A 16156-nucleotide genomic window follows, 5' to 3' on the forward strand; every position below is an offset into this window, starting at 1 on the left:
TGGCTGGAGGGATAGACGATGAGACAGGGATGCCAAGCACAAAGTGAAGCTCGGTATCCTGTGAGTGTGGACCCTGCGGAGAGTTTCGAGATTTACAAAGTGAATGTAAATTTTGAAGAAAGTAAAACGCAGTTCCCTATTTTGAGAGCGTGGAATCCTAAGGCTAGACCACCAGGGACGCTAACAATTCCCCATTTTGAAATACCACAGACATCTCACACCGATATGTGCACTAGGGTCCCCGTAATTAAACGGGAAGCAACTTATTATTAATGAACAAGTGGGTGAAGTTTAGCTGTAAGAGTAAATATGTTGGAGTGTGTTCTTAAGGAAAATAAATGTAAATATGTTAAACTACAGCTTAATAAAAATGTTCATGAAATTCAGAATGAGAGTTTTATTTTCAGGTGCGCTGGACACAGGTTAAGGTGACCCCTGACCTCCAGTGAGTCACACCCTCTATAATCTCCTTTCTCGGTTTACGACAGGAACCACTAATTGCTTTTAGTCAACAGAACAGGCAAAGGTGTTGGGAAAGTCACACCTGTGACTGCGTCACCTTACGTGAGACTCCATCTTATCAGACTGGGGCAAAGAATTCTCCTTCTAGCTTTGAAGAAGCAAAGAGCCAGAGTGTAAATGGCTTGATAAGGGACCACTTGGCAAAGAACTGCAGGTGGCCACCAGGAGCTTAAAGTGGCCCCAGCCAACAATTAGCAAGGAGATGAGGTCTTCTGTCACATGGCCGTTAGGAATGGAATCCTGCCAACCACTTGAGCGAGCTGGGCAGTGGGTCTTTCGCCACTCAAGTCTCAAGTTAAGAATGCAGCCCTGCTGACACACTGATCGCAGGCCTGTGATACCAGAGCAGAGATGCCAGTTAAGCTGTGCTGGGACTCATTGCTCATGGAAACTGTGAGATAATACACGTGTATTGTTACGAGCTTCTGAATTTGTGGTAATTAGTTACATAGATATATAGAAAAATACTATACTGCCAATCTATACTGTCAGGCTGTTTATATCTCAGACCAAAAAAAAAAAGAAAAGAAAGAAAAATGTAAAAATTGGTGTATTTGCCTTTCTTCTTGTTTCTTTGAAAATGGTTGAGACTTCTGATCTTAGAATTAACAGCATTTAAAAAACTAATACCTTTCACTGCAGAAGCCCAGTGGCCAACTTAAAATCTTAACATCGCCCTTAACATCGTGCCTGCCTAGTTCACTAAACATGTGTGGATTTCATAATTTTCAAAGCAACAGGCTCTGGCGTGTTAAAAGTGGACTTTTGTTGGCCCGCCCTCCGTCACTGTTTCCAATATTCTTCTCCCTCCACCTTCTCACCCTTCTCTCAGATGCCAAGGGATCCCCTTCTTTCTCTCACCCCCTCCGTCCTCATTACCTGGCTTTCAAACTAGGTAAAGCTTTACATGGAAGAAATACGAAGAAATGGTTATTTGTGCTAAATTTGGTAGTAACTAAAGGCCTGACAGCTCTATCAAATGAAGTATATATGATACTGAATTACATCAGCCAAGGGAATAACAAAACGATGGGTTGATTAGCACATTTTGAAAGCATTTTTCCTCTGTTAAGTTACAGAATTAACGACTCCGTTGATAAGAATAATTAGAAATGTAATTAGTAATTGAGATAAAATATTCCTAGGGTAGATATTAACTGTTTGGGCAATCTCGTACCCAAAACTGTGATACGTGCTCTTTTGCAAACAAAACAACATTTAGCCATATGCGTACGTTTTTTAGATATGTGTGTATAAATATGTGTATGTGTATATTTCTGTATTATTTACCACTTTTAAATGTTTTTGAAGTCACTTGGGTAAAGATTTAGTAGGATACCTTTAGATTTGTAAAAATGTAGAACGGGGCAAGGTTATTCCCATGGTCTGACTCGAGAATAAAGTTCGAGAATGCTGGGCTGCCTCTAGGGATTGTGAGCACGGTGGTAAGATGGAGCTGATTAATCTGGATAAGATAAACCAGTTTTCCAGCCTTGAATTGAATGATTTATGAGGGAGTAGTGACTGGAAGAAGATGCAGAGATAGTTTGTTTAAATCAGGATGAGAGGAGGGAAAACAAACCCGAGCATTCTTGAAGAAAAAAAAATAGATAACATTACAATAAAATATAAATGTAGTAAAATATGTGAAGAGGAGAAGTCATGAGATTTTGAATGAATGAATATTGCCTGGAGAGAGTTGATATTGTCTTTAATCGGTAAAGTATATTTTCTCAAACAAAATATTGAGCCATCTTACACCCATCCAACAGACACAAAAATATGTAGAAAGTTACAATCTATACCAAAAATGCCATGTTATTTTACCTCTGAAACCTCTCTTGAAACATAAGGGACATATTTTTCATGAAAAAAAAAAAAGATTATTTAAAATTCTTCACCGATAACATTCTCTTAGAGTTGGCAAATGATACCGATGTACAAACTCTATTCCCCATGTAATTTGTCATATACATTAAAATAAAATATTTTTATACAGTCAAAAAAACAATTTTAAAAATCCCTTTATTTTCAGAATAACTTTAGGTTTACATTACAGCTGTAAGGGTAGTGAGAGAGTTTCCATATATCCTTCCCCCAGCTTCTACCAGTGTGATTATTTGAAATAACCATCATACCCATTTCAAAATGAAGAATTTAATACTGGCACAACATTGTCGACTAAATCCCAGACTTTATCTGTATTCCACTAGGTTTTCCACTAACGTTCTTCCAATCCATGATCTCATGTAGGACACATCACATTTCTTTTTTTATCACATGTCCTTAATCTTCTCCAATATAGATTAGGTTCTTGGCGTTTCCTTGTATTTCACGAACTTGCTAGCTTTGCGAAGTATTGATCTAGTAGTTTGTGGTATTTGTTCCTCAACATGGTTTTGTCTGATGTTTCCTCATGGTTAGGTTGGGGTTTTGAATGTTTTGGAAAAAATACCGCAGGAGGGAGCGTGCTTTTTATAACATTCTGTCAGGAAGTACAAGACCTCGACTTTACTGGTTATGGCACGCTAATCCTGATCACCTGGTTAAGGTGCTCCCTTGCAGGCTCTTCACTGTAGTTAGCTTCTCCTTTTCCTTACTTTATTTGCTAAATCCAGGACACTCTGAAGAGGAGAGGGATTAAGAACTGTCTAGAGAGGAGGGAATCAGGGAAACTGTGGACACATGTGCCACAGTAATTAACAAATGTTTGAGAAAGATGTCTTTAGGATATGCAAATATGTTTTCTTCTCCTTAAAGTTTTGCCTCCTAATCCATGGAACTTGCCTGTGGCCATTATTACTGCAGTGTTCTTATGGTGATTTTCTATTTTTCTTATTCTGTTTACGTTTATTATTTATAAATCTTTCCTAGGGGAGATATGTTCCTTATCTCCCATTTATTTATCAATTTATTATTTGTTCATATTAATATGGATTCATGGGCATTTATTTTATTCTTTAGATTATATTCTTGTACTGTCGTTATCCATTGTTTTGCTCAAATTATTCTAGCTTTGGCCATTGGAAGTTTTTTTAACTTTGACCATCAGAAAGAATTGGTTTTAATTTAATGAATTATAATAGGAAATGACGTTGATATAGAAGAAGAATTAGACATTGAGTCAATGGATGCGATAAATAAGTTCACCTTTTTAACCATGAATAATGATTATAGCAATTAAATTACTACACAGACTAAAACTGAGGTACTGATTTTAACTTTTAATAGCATGAATGTATATTTTTACTTAAAAGCAACTATTATGGAAAAAAGAGATTAATCACATATTAGTTCATCTTAATTTTATTGATAAAATAGTCAAGATAGAATAAAATATCTCCCTAAGAGATAATATCCTATAATCGAGGTAACCATTATGATTGATTCAAGAGTTTTTAAGTGACAATTGTAGCAAAAGCAACAGTGATAATTAAGGAAAATCAGTAAAAAACAGGATGCACTCACAGCTGTATCTACTGAAATGCTTCATGTTTGCAACAATAGCAAATTTTATTTTTTTTTTTACTCATGTGTTTGAAAACAATTTAAAAACCTGCAATCTGGTAATAAATTTATTCTTGACATTTTTCTTAAAATCATTTAATAGCAAACTTTAAGCCTTATGCTTAACTAAGTCAAATAACTTAATGGATCAGTGATTTAGCACACAGAATATGTTTGACACTCTTTTAGAAACAACCAGACAACATGGCGGCCCATTTTCTTCCAGTTAACATTCGGGTGAATTTGCGAGGTTAACTAAGTCAGAGGCTGCTTTTCTTATCACATATTATCTAGTTTTTCAATTATAGAGCGCTATCCAGTTTTCCACTTTTAATTTAGTCTTTAAAACCTTGCTTAGGAACAGAAGATAGGGATTTAATGACTTAGTTATAGTGTGAATTCAAAATTACTATCCCTAATCTCAGTAAATGTACGTATAATATTTTGGTTCTCTTAATTACAGCAAACTTTGTGTTGAAAAAGCCACAACAGGAATTACAGGTGTTTTTTTTTTTTTTTTTTTTTAATTCTGTGTATATTGTTTCAGAAGGGTAAAATACAAATTTTTAAATCCAAATAAAGATAAAAATGTTTTATCAAGTTGTGGGTGGAAACGGCATATCAGAATCCGTAGGATGTAATACCCTTTCATGCATTCGAGAAGCCCTGAGAAGGGTATTTCTCTTTGCTTTTGTTCCAGGATCCATGTTAAAATGTTGTGTATTTTATTCGAGGGCTATTTGGAGCTTTAAGGATACACTAGGGATAGTTAGTAGCAGAGTGTGAGGAAAAGTAGACCAGAGTTGTCGTCGTTCTTGGTTTCCATTGGGAGTTTTATAAAATGTGACTGCGGTGACAGTGGACAAGCCTAGCACTTATTTTGGAGCATGATGTCGGGGGTGTCAGCCGCACCTGGTTGTTCTTGTACTTGCTGGCGTCTGCAGCTCCATCCTCTTTTCCCCGTGGAATGGACTGGCCTGCTGGGGACTGTCCTCCCTCCTGCAGGACAGATTCTAGGACCCTGCCTCTTCTGCCAGTCCTGCAGGATATGAGGGGACTGAGAGCTCCAGACCCTGCTCTTTGTTCTCAGCCGCATCCCCACCCCCAGCTTTCTAACTGTGCCAGTGGCCTCAGTGCTCTGAGTGAGCAAGTCAGGCAGCACCCCAAAAGGCTGCGGGCGTGGGGTGGACACTTCATTCACCCTTGCCTCTGAGGGAAACACGGGTTGAGTGGATTTCTCTAGGTGCTGAGCTGGGTGGCTTAGGGAGGGGCTGACACAGAAAAGTTAAACTACTCTTTTTACTCCCATTTGTAGCGTTTTTTCTCCATTTTGTGTTCCTCTGGTGTGTTGCCAGTTGTTAATTGGAATCTGCAGTTCTCATAAAGATGTTTTGGCCCAAAGATTGTTTTTATCAGTGTTTCTGTGAGGGGAAGAGGGCTAAGACTTCCTGTCCCACCATCTTGCTGAGGTCATCCTGGTATTTATTTTAAAAACCTTAGATCATTAGGGTACTTAAGACAAAGGGAGGCTACTGACCAATACGATTCAAATTTTCAGAAGTTCTTTTATTTTACTAATTGAGTTTTTAGGATTTTTTTTAAGATGACTGAAATGTATCCTTTTTATGACTTGGAGAATACACAGGTCTTAGGTCTGTCTGATCCATGTTATCAGGAGAAGTTAGATGATGCTGCAGCAGAGGGACAAAATCTGGATGGCTGAAAGCAAGAAACATTATTTTTGAACTCAAACGCATCCCCAAGGACTTTCTCGAGCAGATGTTCTCCAGGCTGACAGAAGCACTCACTTCCTACTGTGTTGTGCTCCCTTGGTCAAAGCTTTGGGAGAAAAGGAAGGACTCGTGAACCCCCTGCATGTAAACACTTTGGCCTGAATGTGACACCCCTCAATTCTCAAGGCCAGTGCCCAGCACTCATCACATGTATCTCGTGAGCCACAGTTGATCACGATGCTCCCGTATGTTCAGAGGAGTCGGGAAGTGGTTATTGGAGGCCAGAGACGTCTCTACCACGATATATAAGACTATTAAATAAAATGAGACTTTTGCCAAGAATTCTTCCTAAATGCTTTACGTTAACTATAAAGTATCAGGGACACAACAGAATGGCTAGGTGGCCAAATTTTCTTATCTCTTATATGATTGGCAAAAACATTATATATTTATTTTTGTCATTATGCTTTTGTTTTTAATATGTTTTTTTTTTAGCTGGCTAAAAGTGGTCATGAAAGTGGCATTGTTTGAGTCAGAATCTGCAAATATTCACATTTGCAAATTCAGATATGTTATATATATACGAGATTAAGATCAATTATTTAAAAGAAAAAAATAAATGTTTTATGTGCATACCCAACATGAGTTCAACTAATATTTACACAAAAACAATAATAATAATCAGACTGAGTCTTTTAAAATGAGTATATCAGGAAGAAATGCTATTGCGCTAGAACCAAAATATTTTCACTGTACCGTACTAAGGAAAAAAGATCACATAAAATAATTATTGAGTTCAGGAGACTTACATTCTGTTTTTCTCATAAATAAGGAAAATTATTTTATTCTACTTGATCCACAGGGTGCATTTTTTCAACTTTTATTTGTCCTAGTCACTGAAATGTTTTTCAGGTTCAATAAATAATTTTAACTTAATAAATTTAATTTATGCAAAAATATATAAACAAATCAATTTTATTTTAAGTGCACTGTATAATGAGTTGTGATGAATATACATATTCTTGTAACCACTATTTCGATGGACATATAGAACATTTCTGTTCCATAAACACTTTTTTGTTTTCGTTTTTATGTTTGGTCCGTGATCTATGTCAGATAATTAGTTTTGTCAAATGTGCACTAGTAGTAGGAAGATTTAAAAAAAGAAATAGAGCGTATTAAACAAACAAAACAAATATTTTACATGAACATGCAAATTAAAAATAAATTACTTCTCAGGCAAGAACGCATTTACACATAAAGTCTATAAGTAAAAGTATTTAAAAGCAAATTCGGGCAGTTAAAATATAAATGTGCTAATCGGTTTGGGCTCAGTTATGTCGTGAGAACAAACAACTCTAGAATATCAGGGGCTTCAAATAATCAAGTTTTAAAGCACACAATATATGTCTCATGTCCATCATCACAGGGGCCACGCTCGCTGCTCTTACTCAAGACGTCCAGGCTAGCGAATCCCCCGTTCTCTGATGATGCTGCCATCTCAAAAGGGGACCTTAGGCTCTGCCTCTGAAAAGAGAAGGAAACAAATAGAATAACCCGCATACGAGAGGAAATAGATGGTCTTTGTCGTCGTTTGGTTTGTTCCCTCCGCCTCCCCCAGCTTTATCGAGATATAACTGACATACAACATTAGGGAAGTTTAAGATGTACAGTGTCATCATTTGAGATATGTAGTTACATTTCAAATATATATAGTTCACCTCATATAGTTACAATTTCTTTTTTATTTTATTTTTTAGTGAGAACTTTTAAGATTTACTCCCTTAGCAACTTTCAAAAATGCAATAGTGTTAACAGCTATAGTCACCATGCTGTCTGTTACATCCCCAGAATTTATTCATCTGAAAATCTAATCTTGAGAGCCACAGGGAAGGGAACTGTGGAGTTCTCTGAATACAAATAATATCTACCAGATCCCTCAAAATAATGCTAAATATTTAATCTAATTCAGATCTTAATGGGTATAATTATGTTAAGCATTTTCAGCTATTGCTATCTCTCTATACACATAAAAGATATGCCATAAGAACAATGAAATTATAAATGACAACATGACTTAAAGTCTCTTTGAAACCAAAAAAACTTGAAGTTATTTATTTTGCTATGAGATATTAATTTTTTGTCTTTATTTGCATTGTTCCTTCTAATTACTAATACTAGGAACAAGAAAAAAATGAAAATAATAAATGTAGAACTGGCATTTTGCATAAGATGGATACTTGATTTTTATTTCATTTAATATGCTGATCAATCAGAAAGCATACAAATAGTTTTATTTGCTTCTGTTTTATTTCAAAGCAAGCAAAGCATCACATGACTATAGTATATTTGAAATCCCAAACATAAATATGAAAACCAGTCTGCAGTTAAATAATGTAAAAATGTAATAATTGGCATCAAAATGATCTCCTGAAAAACCTCTGGTGTTTGGCAGCATTTATAAATAAAGCCATTTTGATTTAATTTTCTTAAGAAATAAAATAAATTATAAATCCAAAAATAGCCTTGAAAGCCTCTGCTCTGATTTAAATGCTAGAAGAATAGAGTATTGGACAGAATAAGTAATGAATTTGGGGAAAATGATTTGTACATTTTTCTTTCTTGTAAGGTAGAATAAAATGTTATTTTTCCCTATTAAATATTATATATTCTTATAAAGAAAAAAATCCCTTGACTGTTTCATTTTTTGTGTGATTTAAATAATTATTTCTAAGAAAACAGGTAGATTCTAGTCCGAAATCCATTTGACAGCATTCATATAAAACTCAAAGGACCTACATTATTTACATGAGATTCTTTCAAAATCGAGAAGCTGTTTCTACCAATAAGCTGCCCACAATGTTGCGGAATCATTTCACTTCTAAATGTTTGGGAATTTCTATGTATTCTCTCAAGGAAGTAAGCATGTTTTCTAAGTAATAGGTACTATACCTTTTCTACTACTTGGCACTTTTAAGTTCAGGATCCAGTTATACTGAGTCCCCTTGGATAGTGACTGCTAAGCCCTGGAGCCGTCAAAATGAGTAACTTGCGCAGGTCCTACCTGGAAAGAACCTGCAGGAAGTGTGTGTAATGGGGTGGGACAGACAGATCAACTGACACGTAGTATTAACCTGTGACCATGAGCACTAAGTTATCCAGAAAGGTTTGGGGACATTTTATTCCATGTTTCTGAATCACCAATTTCTCTTTTATAAAAACGAATGTACAGTTATGCCTTCACACTTTACTAATTTTGAGAAAATCAACCTTAATCGGTAAAAGCTATTTTACAATTCATAGACGCGTAGCTATTACTTATACTTGCCTGCATCCTTTCAGACTTGATTACAAGGAGACTTGCGATTACTAATATTTATTAATGAGCATACACTTACATAGAAATTTAATTTGTAGATACTAGCATAAAACACTTTTTTGGAAGAAATAAATAATAATGACTTTTATAACAGTAACTGCTAACCATGGAGAAGAACAGCTACTAGCAAGGAATGATCTAGCCTGATGTGTATTATCTACGTGAAACCATTTTTACATATATTATGGGTTTTTAACTTAAAAAATCTTAATAATTACATTAAAACTAAAATTAACTTTTTTGCCAGTGCTCAAACCAAGTTCAGGCAATAGATTAGCATGAGTAGATTACAAATAAAAAGTTTGCAGATGATTCGGTTTTGTGCACTATGTATAGTTATCTGAAACTATTAGAGTAGAAGAGGCAACTAGGAGCTCGTATAAAGTTGTCCGTAAAGGAAAATGCTATTTGTGTGGCTTGCATAACTGTTTTGTCCTCTCACACCCTAAACTTTACCATCTGGAGTATGGCAATGACAGCGACAATAATATTTACTGAACAGAAAGAATTCTAATATTTAAAACTTTTTAGTGTATTATTAAACCCATAGGAAGATTGTAATGAATTTAAACTATTGTTGTTAATAGTAATGATGATGATACCATGGAGAGACATAACACATCCCATGAAGATGAAGAAGGTACATTTGCAGAACCTCAGTCAACCAGTAGGATTAAGAAAACTAGGGTTCACCCTACAGTTTTGATAAGATTATCTGTCTTCTTAACCCGTGACTGATTAGTAGTCCAGAAAGATCTTATAAAACAGGATTTGCTAATGTTAAGGACCACGTTCCAAGATTAAACGTTGCCAGGTAGCTGTCTGCCTCACTTCAATTGATTAAGACAATAGAGAGTATGCAGTGATACACGCTTCAGCTTCCTGAGCCAGTCTCAACATGCTAGAAAATGGAAGCATTTTATTATTTACAACAGCCATGAAACCAGTGGTATATCAGTCTACCTTTCCTTTCTTTTTCCTTCCTTCCTTCCTTCCTTCTCCTTCCTTCCTTCCTTCTCCTTCCTTCCTTCCTTCTCCTTCCTTCCTTCCTTCTCCTTCCTTCCTTCCTTCTTCTTTCTTCCTTCTTCCTTCCTTCCTACTTCATTCCCTCCCTCCCTCCCTCCCTTCTCCTCTCTCTCTCTAAGTCTAGAGCTGGCCAATCTCAGTAAATGCAAAATATAAATTATCTAATTGTTTATATGCGTGTATGTGGGTCCCCTTTGGAACAGGACTTCATAATACCCAGCGATACATTGTCTCCAGCCTTTCTCTATACAATATCTTACTCTTTCTATTGGAATTTCATTAATGGCAGTTACCCTCATTCAACCTTTAAAATAGATTCTTAAATACGCTTCCTATGCTTACATTACAGTATTTGTGAATTAAGGGCAAACTTCACAAGGGTAAGTTTTAGCCAGCTCTTATATAAATCAATATAAATTATCGAAATTAATGAACTTCTGTTGAAAATTATATTAGTTTCATTTTGAAAATAACAGAACTTTTTAATGTTTCCATTTAATGATGGTTTATTTAATTTACACAATGAATTAGAATGCAGCTTAAAAATTTACATAAAATCCCAAAAGATGAAATTAATAATCAAAGAAATCAGGACAATAAACCCATGGGTAAACAAATAGTTAATCAGAGATAACAATGATACATAAATGCAAACAATATGACCCCCTGTGATAAAGAAAGACACACTATTTGCCTCTAAGCTTCTAGTGGCCAGGTCAAAGAAAACGCAATCCAAAAGTCATTGCATCTGTAAAATAAGACAACAGATACAGAATTCTTGTTTCAGGGTAGATAACATGTAAGGAGATGTTCTTCGTATTCTTTAGTAACCAAAATTTTCTCTTTTGTTATTTAAAATTTGATCATTAGCTAGAATTTAAAAGAGCGAATTAAATGATTTAAAGTTATTAGTTGTTACGGGAAAAGGTCATACAGTAATAAGGGCTGTGGTTCTTTTAAAATACAATTTTAGGTAAAGTAAGCTAGGTATAAACTGATAAAGAATTAGGATTGTCGAAAATAAAAACTTTCAAGTGCGTTTACGTTTAGCTGGCAGTTTAAGACAGACTTTTATGCCTTATTGACATGCATGGCAAATAATACTAATGAAAGTATGCGTTATAATTTCTCTGGGTGTTTATCAAACAACTCATTTCATTTCTGGAAAGCTTATGAGTAATTTGCCCCCCAAATTATTGCTTTTTCATTTCAAATAAAAAAATAAATGCTTATAGAGGGTCATGTAACAGTTATATCGTTGGATGTATATGTATTTAACCAGTAGCTTATACAGTCCTATGTTGTTTTCTCAATTATTAAAAATGTCCTGGATATATATAGGTTTTACAATTTACAAAACGCATTTCTTATATTGACTAATTGTTGAGGACGTCACGGCGTACGTGCTAATACCTCTAACTGCACTGCAGACATTCTGAGGTCAGGAATCGTGACCCAGAACCTTCGACACTGATGTATTTGCGGGCACCCACCCCATCTCCTAATAGTTTATTTTGCAGTCTACTTCAAGAAACAACAGCCAGTGAAAATTATTGGACTGTTAAACATTTTCTAAGGTAATTGACGGCCACCTCATGTATTTACTTAGAATCATACTCTCCCAGATAAATTCTGCTGACTTTTTTTGATATCAGGAAAATGGAAGTTTTCTCTCCAGAGAAAGATGCTCTTTCTTCCCCCCAACGTTTCAAGCTCCTCCAAAGTGATGGCACAGACAGTGCCCAAGTGAAGACTGAACTGGACGTTAAAAACAATGGTGGCGTTTTAGCTGAGGAAATGACTCAGGTCATCTCTATTAAACTTCACATTCTATTTCCTTGAAGACAAACTGGAACCAAACTAACAACCTCCCCTGTCTGAATGTTTGAATAGCTGTAGACGCAAGAACCAGCCAACAACTTAATTATGGATTTAAAAAACTGGCATTAATCTCTTCTCTTTCCGGTATATATTCCCTTCTAATGCCACAAGTCATGGTAAATTGCTCATTAAACTTCAAGCAGTGCTCTGGAATGCTTGCTACCATTTACAGGCAGTGTTCTCCGAAGTACAATTAGGGGGAGTATTATGACACAGAACAATGGAGACAATTATTTCTGAAGTTTATTAATGCTAATTAGCATATGGCATCGAAGACAGCTGCTGATACTTCATTGCTAAATACTGGGGGACTAATTAGTGTTTGATGTTAATTAGCTTCTTCTGCATGTGCTTTGCCCTTAGATGCATATGCAGTGTCACCACCGGGCTGTGAAAAGTCTGGCCTTGTGCTCTGCAGGAACATGATGTGGCATTTAGGAGTTCTTGTAGTATGTAGCATTCTTCTCTAGTATATCTGCCTTTAATGGATTCCACAGAAGCTTTAATAATTCGCTAGTTATACCACTCTTCATTTAAAACATACTAAGAAATTATAGCTTTTTAAGTGTTAAAGTGAAAGTGATCCTTTATTTTATAATTTTTATGTCCTCTGGTCAAGAAATGATTTCAAAAACTAGAAGTCACTGGTATAAAAAAAGTATTTGGTTTTCATTTATTTACAAATCAAACTGATTTTGCTACTGCCTATCAATTCACACTTAACCTTTTATTTATGATTAACAGTCATTATTAAATGAATATATCGAATACGCACACTCTTCCCGTTAGCCAATTTAGTGACCTTTTTTGGTTTGTGATTTTTTTTTCTCCTTGAACTGAAGCAAAATAATTTTTTCTTTCTTTTGAAATTTGAGATAAGAATTTACCCATAAAAACTTATCTTTTGAAGATATTAAAGTTTAAGTTAGGTTAAGCCAGTGATCTAGAAAACTTTCATGTTAGTCTTAAAACCTTTCAAGAGAACTGTTATTTTGCTTGCTTATTCAGGGGCTTGTGGGGGGTCAGGGGGCCACAATTTACTCCGAAATTCTTGTGACAGTCAGCTTTATGCACATGTCGAATAACTTCTTTCAAGCAGAAATTTCTCTGTAGTTAACAAATGAACTTAAGAATTTAGTGTATGAAGCTCTGTGACTAGTAACCATGAAGATATATTATGGTTTAAAAATTTTAAAATAATCTCTGGTTTTATTTTCACATGGGGGTTATTTATTATTTTTATGGCATTAAAATAAAGGAATGAAACAAAGCTATTCGCAGTGGAAATTGTACAATCACTTGTAAAAGTTACAAACTACAATATATTTGACATCTGACTGGCCAGAAAATGTGCAGAAAGACAAAGAACAGAGAATGAAGAGAAAATACTTTTAAAAACATTTATTATTTTAAAATACCCACTATAGTTGTTTTTTCTTGGTTGATTTCTCATTAGAAAACAAGGGAAATATCCATAAAATAAGTTGTCTTTTTTTCTTTCTCTTTCTCCTTTTACAAGTTGTTCTTCATCGTCTTCTTCATTGTTTTTACATTCCTTCCAAAGACTGAATAACAGTTCAAAGGAAGGAAGTTCAGTTTCAAGGAATAAAAAATAAAAGATAAAACACTTAAAAATAATTGGCCGTTTAAGAAGCCTGAATATTGAAATACCAAATTGCACAAAGATGATTGACATAGAATAGTGAAAACAATATTGAACGTGACTCAGTATATCTGTGGCATCGGGCTTCAAAGTCTCTGATTCTTTACCTGCAAAATGAGAAGAATTCTGTTCACATAGCAGAATACTTCAGACTCTGTTCTCTGCCTCAATTCAAGGGGCTCTTGTTTCAAGGAGCTCTAAGATAATAGGCCTGTGCCTCAGCTCTTCCATCTGTAAAATCATAGCAATAAATTTACCTGCCCGCCTTGCACCAGGAACTCTAGGAAACAACGTCTGTGGGCCAGTATTAAAGGCCAATACTTGACTTGGGATGTGCGATATTAAGAATTTACCCATAACGCTGGTAATTGCTCTCCCTCTATTGTGAGAGTTTTTATCTCTTTCAACATTCTAGTAAGGCAATGATCTGAACAGTGAATATCATAAAAGAGGCAAGTTAGTGATCCCACGTCTGAGTTCTCAGGTTGCTCACAAGCCTTAACGCACTCAAATTAATTCCGTTAGTCCTAAATTAACGTTATTACTCTGTTATCATTTGAGATGGAAGGATAGCAAAAATTATCTTAAAATAGTCTAACTGTGAAAGGGGTATAGTTAAATTCCACTCTAGTTCATATTCAGATAAAAACCGTGTTAGAAAATAATTACTCTTGATCCAATTGGCTGGTTTTTGAGTAATTCAGTCTTTACAGAGATAGCCTTCCTGTTCTCCTCGACTTGACTAAACTTGAGAGCATTTGCTTTAGAAACCTCTTAAATATAAATTCTCTGTTCTTTTGAGTTGTAAACCTTTCCCCAACCTCTTAAGAGTTTTATAACCCAAGAGTGTCTTTCTCCAAAAAGCCAGAAGCCATCCCTTTGAAATGCAATCTGGAAAGATCTTGCCTCTACCTCCCATTCTCCTTGGAGGCTAGCAACCCAACTCATCAATTATTACAATTGTCACCAATTAACCAACAGAAGGTCTGATCACATTGACCCTGTCTCCCCCCCTCCCTACACACACACACCACTTGCTGCTTTGCTGCTCACACACCTCAGTGCTTAAAGATGGACAGAAGGGAGACGGGTTAGGGGCTAGGAGAATGGGGTGAAGTATTAAAGAAGTACAAATTAGTAGTTGATAGTTGGGCGGGGATTTGGAGCATGGCAAAAGGAATGCAGTCAGCATTAATATGATGGCTAAGTGGAGGGCCAGGGGAGGGAGGAAGCAATTGGGAGGATCATTTTATGAACTGTATAGATGTCTAACCAATGTACTGTATACTTGAAACTAATTTAAAGAAATAAGTTAAAAAAAAAAAAACTCTCCAGGCTTTTGGTTCAGTAGAGTTGAGTTTAATTTCTCTACTGTATTGCAATAGTTTTGAATAAAACCTTCCTTGCCTGTATAACTGTTCAGTGCAACTGTTCCTTGACACCCTTAAGAATTGATCTCACATTAATAATCTTGAAATTTTGATGAGTAGCAGTGTTGGAGATATCTATAGCTTGTCTTTGAGAAAATTTTACTAATATTTCGAAAATATAAAAGTAGGTCTATACGTTACATATCTTTACATTTGTGAAAAAATAAAACCAAATCAAAAAGAGACTCTAAACCAAAAGAGATTGGGCACTATGTTGTACCCAATAATAAGACTTTAATAATAATTAATACTTTTGTGTCTCTGTGATACAGTTTGATGCGTAGTATTTAAGAAGTATGTCTTTAAGAGTAATTACAAATTTAAATCCACCTTTTAATTTTGCTTATCTGTCTTTCCTTTATTGGGAAAAAAAATCGGTGATTTATTTTGCATTTAGTTGATATTTCTTGTGCCAGATGGCTTCATTCAGTTGAATGGTCCCCTCCTCCCCCCCCAAAAAGGTGTTCTCACCGTTGTATGGCTCTATTATCCTTCTGTCGAACCCCAAAGGTTATAGCAATTAGAATTTAGTATGTCTTTGCAACTAAAATTCAAAAGGTCTATTTTAATCGTTACACTTTACCGTAGATCGATAGCCTCCATTAAAATGATTGTGTTTTCCTTTCTATTGACCCTGCTTTGCCTACACTTGCAGTGTGTTGCGAATCAGACATTACTGAAACTTACTTAATTATTTCCTTCCATTAAAATGTCTAATTTAGCCAAGAGTAAAATAAAGAACCTCACATATTTTTTTTTAAGAAAAGAATTGGGCCTCTACCTGAATATAAGTAGATTAATGATTATAATGAAGCAAACCGCCTAGGATTTGTTCTGAATAGAAGCAATGGCAATAGTGCCCCAGGTTGTTATGATTTGTGGCCACAGGGAGAGAGGGAGAGACCTGTGCTTCCCAATGACCAAAAGGGCTTTTTGCCCTGGATGACTCTATTGCTCTTGAGACTTTTATTTTATATCCTTTCTCCACACAGAAAAAAATATCTTTATAGCTGTA

Source organism: Pteropus alecto, unplaced genomic scaffold (assembly GCF_000325575.1).
Source record: "Pteropus alecto unplaced genomic scaffold, ASM32557v1 scaffold14, whole genome shotgun sequence".
In the NCBI taxonomy this organism is placed as follows: Eukaryota; Metazoa; Chordata; class Mammalia; order Chiroptera; family Pteropodidae; genus Pteropus; species Pteropus alecto.